This window comes from Rutidosis leptorrhynchoides, chromosome 7 (genome assembly GCF_046630445.1).
Source record: "Rutidosis leptorrhynchoides isolate AG116_Rl617_1_P2 chromosome 7, CSIRO_AGI_Rlap_v1, whole genome shotgun sequence".
Classification (NCBI taxonomy): domain Eukaryota; kingdom Viridiplantae; phylum Streptophyta; class Magnoliopsida; order Asterales; family Asteraceae; genus Rutidosis; species Rutidosis leptorrhynchoides.
Window position 1 is genome coordinate 252,632,228 of NC_092339.1, and position 9,104 is coordinate 252,641,331.

The following is a 9,104-nucleotide window of genomic DNA, read 5'->3' on the forward strand; positions in this document are numbered from 1 at the left end:
TAGTCTTGAACTTGCTTGTGGAACAAAGTCTCCTACTTTGCTTATTCTCCACAAGTAGTAATCCTTGGATTTGAGATAAGTCTCAAATCTTAATTTTCACACATCAATATCTACTTTATCAAAGATTGGTGCTTCTTTCACTAATTCTTCTAAGTATCACATAGTTTGAGTTGATCTGAGAATCGTCGACTCAATTTTTTGCACAAAACGAATTTTGACACTTTCAAAAACGTTTATAAAGCAATGATTTGAGCAACCGATCTGATACCAATTGTAAGTAACTAGAAGGGGGTGAATAGTTACTTAATACGTTTTTAACACTTTTTCGATTGATCGCCAAAAATGATTAACTATGATCAACCAACTCAACTCAAACTTGATGTATGTGGTGTATATGTTCAAAATGATAATCGAAGTAATGTAAAGAACATAAACACAAGGATTTATAGTGGTTCAGGTGAATGTTAACTAATCCACCTTAATCCACTCCCCGATTACACTAATCGTGATTTCTTGCTTCACTAAGTACTTTTCTCCAAACCCAGTGGAGACCCGATTTACAAGTCTTCACCTTCTTTGGTAGACAACAAACCTAATATTTCTATCCCTTTGAAAGAACAACTCCAACCTAGATCAACTTGTCTTCACCTTGGACAAGTATTAATCTTCAAATAAGATTAATCAACTTCCTAAGTCCCTTTAAGGAAGTAGATCACTAAACTAGCCTATGCTTCTACTAATTGAAGTTACAAGACTTATACAAATTGTAATGATGATCCTAAGACAATACTAGGACATACATTACACTAAGTAAACTCACAAGATAAACAATTTTGATTAGTAAGTTTACAACAACCAAATTCTATATCTATAAGATCATAGAATCTTCTCTTGCTTGATCACAGTTGAGTAGTAATTGAGCCCTTGTGATCTCTGGAAATAAGCTTTTGAAATATGCAAGAGGGTCAACTTCCAATGCTCTTTAATGCCTGTCTTTTATAGTAAGATTCAAAAAATATCCGTTGTCACACGGTTGCAGACACGGTCGACCGTGGTTTGACCGTGCGTGCTCCAGTCCAAAATTGTGTATCCATTGTATAGCCGTTTAACTCGGATTTAAACATCACATTTTGGAATCTTTACTCCATCTAGCACCTGCAAAAGAAACTCAATATCCTATACAAGTACTATATGCATTAAATGTGTGAGATTTGGTCTTATTGAGTGAAAATGACATAACACTCCAAATGTGGTAAACCCAACATTCTTGGAGAAGTGTCTTGATTGACATTTTGGGTAATCTCAGTTTGGTCAAGACTTAGTTAGGCTCATTAATGTATTTGGTTCAATTCTAAAGACTAGTCAACATGTCATTAACTTCCTAGTTTCAATTAATCACAAGTCATATTTATTTTAAGATTTAGTGAGGATTAATTGAATGATGTATTTCTAAAATAAACATTAAGTGTGTAAAGACATCAATGCTAAGACAAGTAATTACAATGTGTTACTTAGACAAGACCAAATAGATTATTGACCATTATTCCTTTGTGAACCATTTTACACTTAATTCATTGGAGTAGACTAGTTACTTGAATCCTAGTATTCTAACTAGTAAACACATAACAAGCATATTAATCAAGTTGGCAAATTGATGAGTATTAAACATATTAGCAAGTAGCAAGTAATACTCACACATAGCAAGAGATAGTTATTCTAAAATCAATCATATAGATATTTGCACAACACTATAGTTTATGCTTTTAGCAAGCTTACTTGCAATATAACATATTACATGATTAATGTATAAGCACACATTAATGTCCAACACATGCACAAGAGAAGATCAATCTCTAGTTGGGACTTGATGACTATCCTAAATGTATCTAAGTGTATTTTAGGATTACAAGTCTTTACTAGTTACACTTGAAAGCATTGTTCTTCATTTAGCCTTAATTTGTCACTAAGTCACCTTTAATTGTAATTAGTGTTTTAGTGAAATTAGCTTAAGTGTGTTGGTACTTCATGATCATCCTAAGGATATCTAGATAAGTTTTAAGATCACAAGTTTTTGATTAACACTTATATGTTATGCCTAATCATGGTTAATTTGTCATTAAGATGTAATTAAGCGTAATTAACCAAGATTAGTGTTTTTATGACCAAAACTCAATTGAGTATGGAGAGGGCATCTATTATAAGAATGTTGATAAAGGTTTCATGAATTATAGATGTCAGGAAGTAGTCAAACTAAACTTGGTCAAAAATTATGACAGAGAAAACTGCGGTCGCACTGCGGTTGACCGTGGTGACGACTGTGCAACTTGTTTTCACAAAACTGCGTTGCAATTCAGTCTGGGCTTCTACGGTTGGGTATGCGGTCGACCGTACTTTGACCGTGTACTTTGCTGACCTTTATTTTCATTCTTTAAGTTTTGTTTGACTTGGTCATTTGTAATATCAAGTATAGATTAGTGACCTTGCGTGTTTTATGTTAAGATGTCGATCATCACTTATGCATATGTATGTGTCATCATCAAAACATATACTTTGTTTAAGCATCATACTTAACTTTGTCGGTTAGTCCTTTAACCAGCATTCAACCAACATTGTTAAAAGACTTTATAAAGTCATTAATTGGGTCATTAGTAGTAAGCAAAAAAAATTCCTAAACGGAAGATTTTATAAAAGAAACGGCCAGCGAGAAGCTACAAAATTACAAATAAGACAAAGGGTTTTGTAACCACAAAGTTCAATTTAAATTGTCTTTCACACATGTAACACCCTCTAACCGGGCCTAGCTGTAAGGTTACTATTTTCTGCTTATTATGCATACATAGCTTTATATGTGTTTTAATTATATTAAATGTTTATTAAATATGGGTTATGTGGTTAGGACAAGTTTGTGACAAGGGTCATAGAACATGTTTGTTTATTTAATTTAGACTTTGTTGGGGCTGCCTAATGGTATACGAAAGATATCAGATAACTGATAAATACCCGAGTGTTGTGATGTATGGGTTTTAACCCTTTTCAATTAAAAGTACTAGTTCATTCCATTTCCAGAATTTTCCACACACACACACGTACGTACTCTCACCTCCTTCACCTACCAAACCCTAATTTTTGATTCTTGTTCTTGAGCTTGAATTGTTTGTACCATTGGGTTCCTTACGATTCACTTAATCTTTTAAGGTAAGAATCAAAGCATTCTGTGTTTTAATCTATGAGAAAATGAGGTTTTTGTATTAGTTTTGTTAAAACTGTAAATTGGGTCAAAATGGTTTGATTTGGAGTTGTTTCTGTTAAATTCTTGTGGGTTTATGACCCTAAATAACTAGCAAACAAGTTTTGGTCTATTTTAAGGCCTGAATCGAGCTCTAGATCGAGAATTGATGATTTTTTCTTGAGTCCCGTAACCTTGTTGAATTCCTGCACCTGATCAACACAGTCGGCCGAGTGTCTCTTGACAGTCGACTGACTGTCTAGTCACTCGACCGACAGATTGTGTTTTTAGACTCCCCAGGCCATGTGACTTGACTCTCATGGCGAGTTGTATGAGATAGTCGATCGACTGTCTAAGATAACCGATCGATTGTCTTTGACAGTAGAAAATTTCACCAAGTGTCCTTGTCTAGCCGTTATACTGCCCGTTTATTGAATTTTATTATGACATGTTAACTAATTGAGATTACACTTGATTATTATTGTAATATGTATATTGTACATGAGAGCGTATATACCATACTATTGAAGAAGAATGTGGCCTTGTTAAGGGTCGTCTCATGTGGACCTTTTGTTAATAACTCTGTAATATTATCACTATTTGGAATGAAGTTACTGACTTGTGCTATATGTGTTCAGGTGATAAAGATAGAGAGAAGGCTCAGAAAGATCAGACCTCTGAGATCCTTCACGTGCTGGTAATCAGTGAGTGGGACTGTCTATGTCTTATGGCATAGAGTTATTAGTTGTATTACTATACCATGATGCTGTTGTGATTACCATGTTGCTTTTATTAATGTCTCTTGATTGCATGATGCATTGTATGACTTTGTTGTTGTAACCCAAGTGTGTTATCATCTTTGACATGTTAAGATGAAAGAGATCATCCTTGAATGGTAGGATGAGTTCATTGGTTGCTGATTGTGTTGTATAAGTTTGAATGATGCGTTTGTTGCATGTGGATGACTTACACTAGAGATTCAGCAATTGGAGCTTTCTGTAAAACCCAGTCTGATCAACTGGTGGTTAAGTGCCAGGCCAGGCCACCGAGTCCCTTGTGGAAACATGTGTGGTTGTTGTTTGTTGATGACATGCTTGTATAACAATTCTGTATGCTATATTTTATAGATAGCCTCATTCACTTAGCTTCGTGCTAATCCCCCCCCCCCCCTCTTGCTCCTTGCAGGTTGTTAGTTGATTTCCTTTTGGAAGTTGAAGAAGGGTCTGAAGATGTTATGTTTGACAAGACTTAACTCTGATGTCTCTTATTTCGTTTTGAAACTGAATGTGATTAGAAATAGTACTAGTTGACATTTACCTTTGAATTGTGTCGTTTTGTAAATGTTAATCCGGACATGTATTTCCTAGTAAAACTTGTATTTTTTTGTAATGATACGTGACATCAGTTGTATTAGTTTTTTTTTAACATCAGTTTGGGATCACCCGGGGGGACTTAACCACCCACGCATTCATCTCTCGTAGTTGCATAACCCACCCCTAACTAATACCCTGGAGGAAACACGGACCAATCCGAGGGCATGGCCGGTAAAACCCCCCCTCCCCGCTGCCCCTGCACGAAGCGAAAGGAGACCTGGGTGGATACTTCATGTCAAGGGATAACATTGAGTACAATGTTGCACCCCAGCGGAGTCGAACTCCTGACCTCTCGCTAAGAGAGGCAGGCCACTACCAGCTAACTCAATGTTATCAGTTGTATTAATTAATTCATAGTTTCAAGTTACATTGGGTTGAAACATTAAGGATATTTTAATAATTAATGGATTATTAATTATAATGCTTCCACAACTGATATTGCTCATCCACGCTATGTTTCTCACACAATATCTACCTCATTTTACTCGGTTTTCATTTCCAAAGTGCTCGAAAAGTTATGATCTTGAGTTTAATTGCATTCTGAGTGCTATTACAGTTCTAAGTGTAAATTTGGTGTAAACCTAACCAAAGTGTGCAAATATATCAAGAAAACTGTAAAGTTCTCAACCTGGCAACAAGAACGACGTTCCATCATTGAGGAACGCCATTCCAACTTCAAGAACGACGTTCCAAAGCCAGGAACGACGTTCTACTTGGGACGTATAGTCTCTGTGTTTTTTACCATTTCCTTTAAACGAGGAATAGGAATCCTTGCTAAGTCTGTATAGGCTAACTTGCACTTCTCTTATGCGTCAGCAATCAACAGTTTTGAATCATCTTGCGGAATCACCTTCGGAACATTTAGATTACGTCGAATACTATCCTAGAAAATTAAACGCTCACTTGCGCGTGCTGCTAGCATGGCCTTCCCAAAATGACTTTCAACCGTCTTCGAGTCCATTGCTTGTTGAACGATCTCTGGTAAGCCACATCGAAGTACATGGTACTCAGATTCAGTACGCTCCAGCTTCGTAGATAGCAATTTAACTTGAGCCTCCAAACTGTTGGCATGACCCTCCGCACACTTAAATGCGGCAATAGCAACAGCAAGTTGATCATTCAAAATGACCTTTTCGCCTTTAAGCTTGGTAACTTTTGATTTTTCAGAAACAGATTGTTCGTGAGACGAAGCTAATGATTAAGTCTTAATTGAAGACGATAACAATCTTTAACAAGATTGAAAAATGTCACTTGTGTATCGACAAAGAGATCTTCTCGAGGAGTAAGATTTTGAAATTTTTCCTGTAATTGTGGGGGAGTACAACCTTGTAAATGGGAAAATTGCCTGGAGAAGGCGGCGGCAGATGTAGCGATCCGACAAAATCGTCATTGACGGCGCCATCTACTTAGGTCCCGTTACGTGGTCATAAGTCTTTAAAACAACGTTTGACCAAAAGTATGTCGCATTCATTTCAAAAGTAAAGATGTTTCAAGGTTTACAAGGTAGTTTGACAACTAGTTACATAACAAAGTTTAAAGTACAATTTAAACATATGCGACACAAATGAAAGTAGCCAAAAGACGCTCCACGTATGCATGTTTACTCGACATCCAAGCAAGTATCAAAAGTAATGAGCGGAAGCATGTATCACACAAATGTTCAAGGACCTGAGAAAAACATAGAAATCTGTCAACGAAAATGTGACGATCGCTCCAAATACATATGGACAATACGTCATTCATTGATTTCATTGCGAGGTATTTGACCTCTATATGATACGTTTTGTAAACATTGCATTCTTTTGAAAAGGCACACCATAAATGAATATTTAAATCAAAGGTTTTCGACATCTGATGATTTCTACATATAGACAATCACTGTAAATAATAGTTTACAATAGTACTTCCATTAACAATGCAGTCAAAATAAGATACATGGTGATGATTTGGTGAATGCAACGTTTCCTTGAAAAATATGCCATGTATGACTCCATGCACATAGCTTGTCTAACATATAAGTAAACAGCAGAAGACTTCTAGGAAACCTGAGAATAAACATGCTAACAAGTGTCAACACAAAGGTTGGTGAGTTCATAGTTTTAGTGTTTCGCATAATCTGTATATAAAAGTGGATCACAAGATTTCAGTTGTTTCATCCAGAAATGTTTATCAATAGATTATATAAAAATGGATCACAAGATTTCAGTTGTTTCATCCAGAAACGTTTATCAATAGATTATATAAAAATGGATCACAAGATTTCAGTTGTTTCATCCAGAAACGTTTATCAATAGATTATATAAAAATGGATCACAAGATTTCAGTTGTTTCATCCAGAAACATTTATCAATAGATTATATAAAAATGGGTCACAAGATTTCAGTTGTTTCATCCAGAAACGTTTATCAATAGATTATATAAAAATGGGTCACAAGATTTCAGTTGTTTCATCCAGAAACGTTTATCAATAGATTATATAAAAATGGATCACAAGATTTCAGTTGTTTCATCCAGAAACGTTTATCAATAGATTATATAAAAATGGGTCACAAGATTTCAGTTGTTTCATCCAGAAACGTTTATCAATAGATTCTACATAACAGAGCACCCTGGTAACTAAACTTTAACGTTATAATGATAAATACCCCATTCGTTTTAATACACACAAACCAACGTGTCCTAAACTCAAATAACACACGTCCGTTAAAAGGCTAGCGCTCTAGCTCGGACGGGGATGTCAAGCCCTATGGATCCATATACTATTATTCACGCCCACCAGTCCACATCCTATGTACTGGCAGTTACTAGTTACCAAAGCTAAGGGATTTTTGGTTTAAACTCAGTGTAGAATTAAGTATGTACTTGTATCCATTGCGTTTAAAATAAATTGCATGTATTCTCAGCTCAAAAATGTATATTGCAAAAGCAATTAAAAAGGGAGCAAATGAAACTCACGCAAAATCAGTTTTAGCATTTGTATCCATTTAGTAATACAATTATAAAAGCATTGCATGTATTCTCAGCCCAAAAACGTAAAGAGTAAAAGGGATCATATTGAAAGGACCCGTCCTAATCCATCCGGACGAAATCCATATCGATTATAAATGATTCACAACAGTTGATTTCATCGCGAGGTACTTGACCTCTATATGATACATTTTACAAACATTGCATTCATTTTTGAAAAGACAATCTTTCATTACATAGAAAGTTGACAGCATGCATACCAATTCATAATACCTCTAACTATAATTGACTTATTAATAATCTTGATGAACTCAACGACTCGAATGCAACGTCTTTTGAAATATGCCATGAATGACTCCAAGTAATGTCTCTAATATGAGCTAATGCACAGCGGAAGATTTCTTTCATACCTGAGAATAAACATGCTTTAAAGTGTCAACCAAAAGGTTGGTGAGTTCATTAGTTTAACATAAATAATCATTTCATAAATTTAATAGACCACAAGATTTCATATTTCCATTTCTCATAAACATACGTCCCATACATAGAGACAAAAATATCATTCATATGGATTGAACACCTGGTAACCGACATTCACAATATGCATATAAGAATATCCCCATCATTCCGGGATCCTCCTTCGGACATGATATAAATTTCGAAGTACTAAAGCATCCGGTACTTTGGATGGGGCTTGTTGGGCCCGATAGATCTATCTTTAGAGTTCGCGTCAATTAGAGTGTCTGTTCCCTAATTCTTAGATTACCAGACTTAATAAAAAGGGGCATATTCGATTTTGATCATTCAACCATATAATGTAGTTTCAATTACTTGTGTCTATTTCGTAAAACAGTTATAAAAACAGCGCATGTATTCGCAGTCCCAAAAATATATATTGCAAAAGCATTTAAAAAGGGATTAATGAAACTCACGCATATAAATATTGTAAAACAGTTAATAAAGCATTTGCATGTATTCGCAGTTCAAAATATATTTCAAAAGCATTTAAATAAAACAGTTGTAAAAACAGCGCATGTATTCTCTGTCCCAAAAATATAAAGAGTAAAAAGGAGCAAATGAAACTCACGCATATAATTATTGTAAAACAGTTAATAAAACATTTGCATATATTCTCAGCCCCAAAAATATAAAGAGTAAAAGGGAATCAAATGAACTCACCATACTGTATTTTGTAGTAAAAATACATATGACTATAATGAATAACTGAACAATGCAGGGTTGGCCTCGGATTCACGAACCTATATCATTTATATAAATATTAACACATATAATAATATTCAATTAAATATATATATTTTTTTTTAGTAATATAATTGTGTTATTAAATTTAATATTAATAATAATAATAAAAATAACACTAATAATAATAAAAATAATAGAAATAATAAGTATACTACCTTAAGGAAATAGCAAAGAAAAAAAATAATGTCACAGCCTGGGCTCGAACTCGTGACCTCTTGCTCAACCGCAACCTCACTTAACCATCGAGCTGTTTATGTTTTTATGAAAGAATCTGA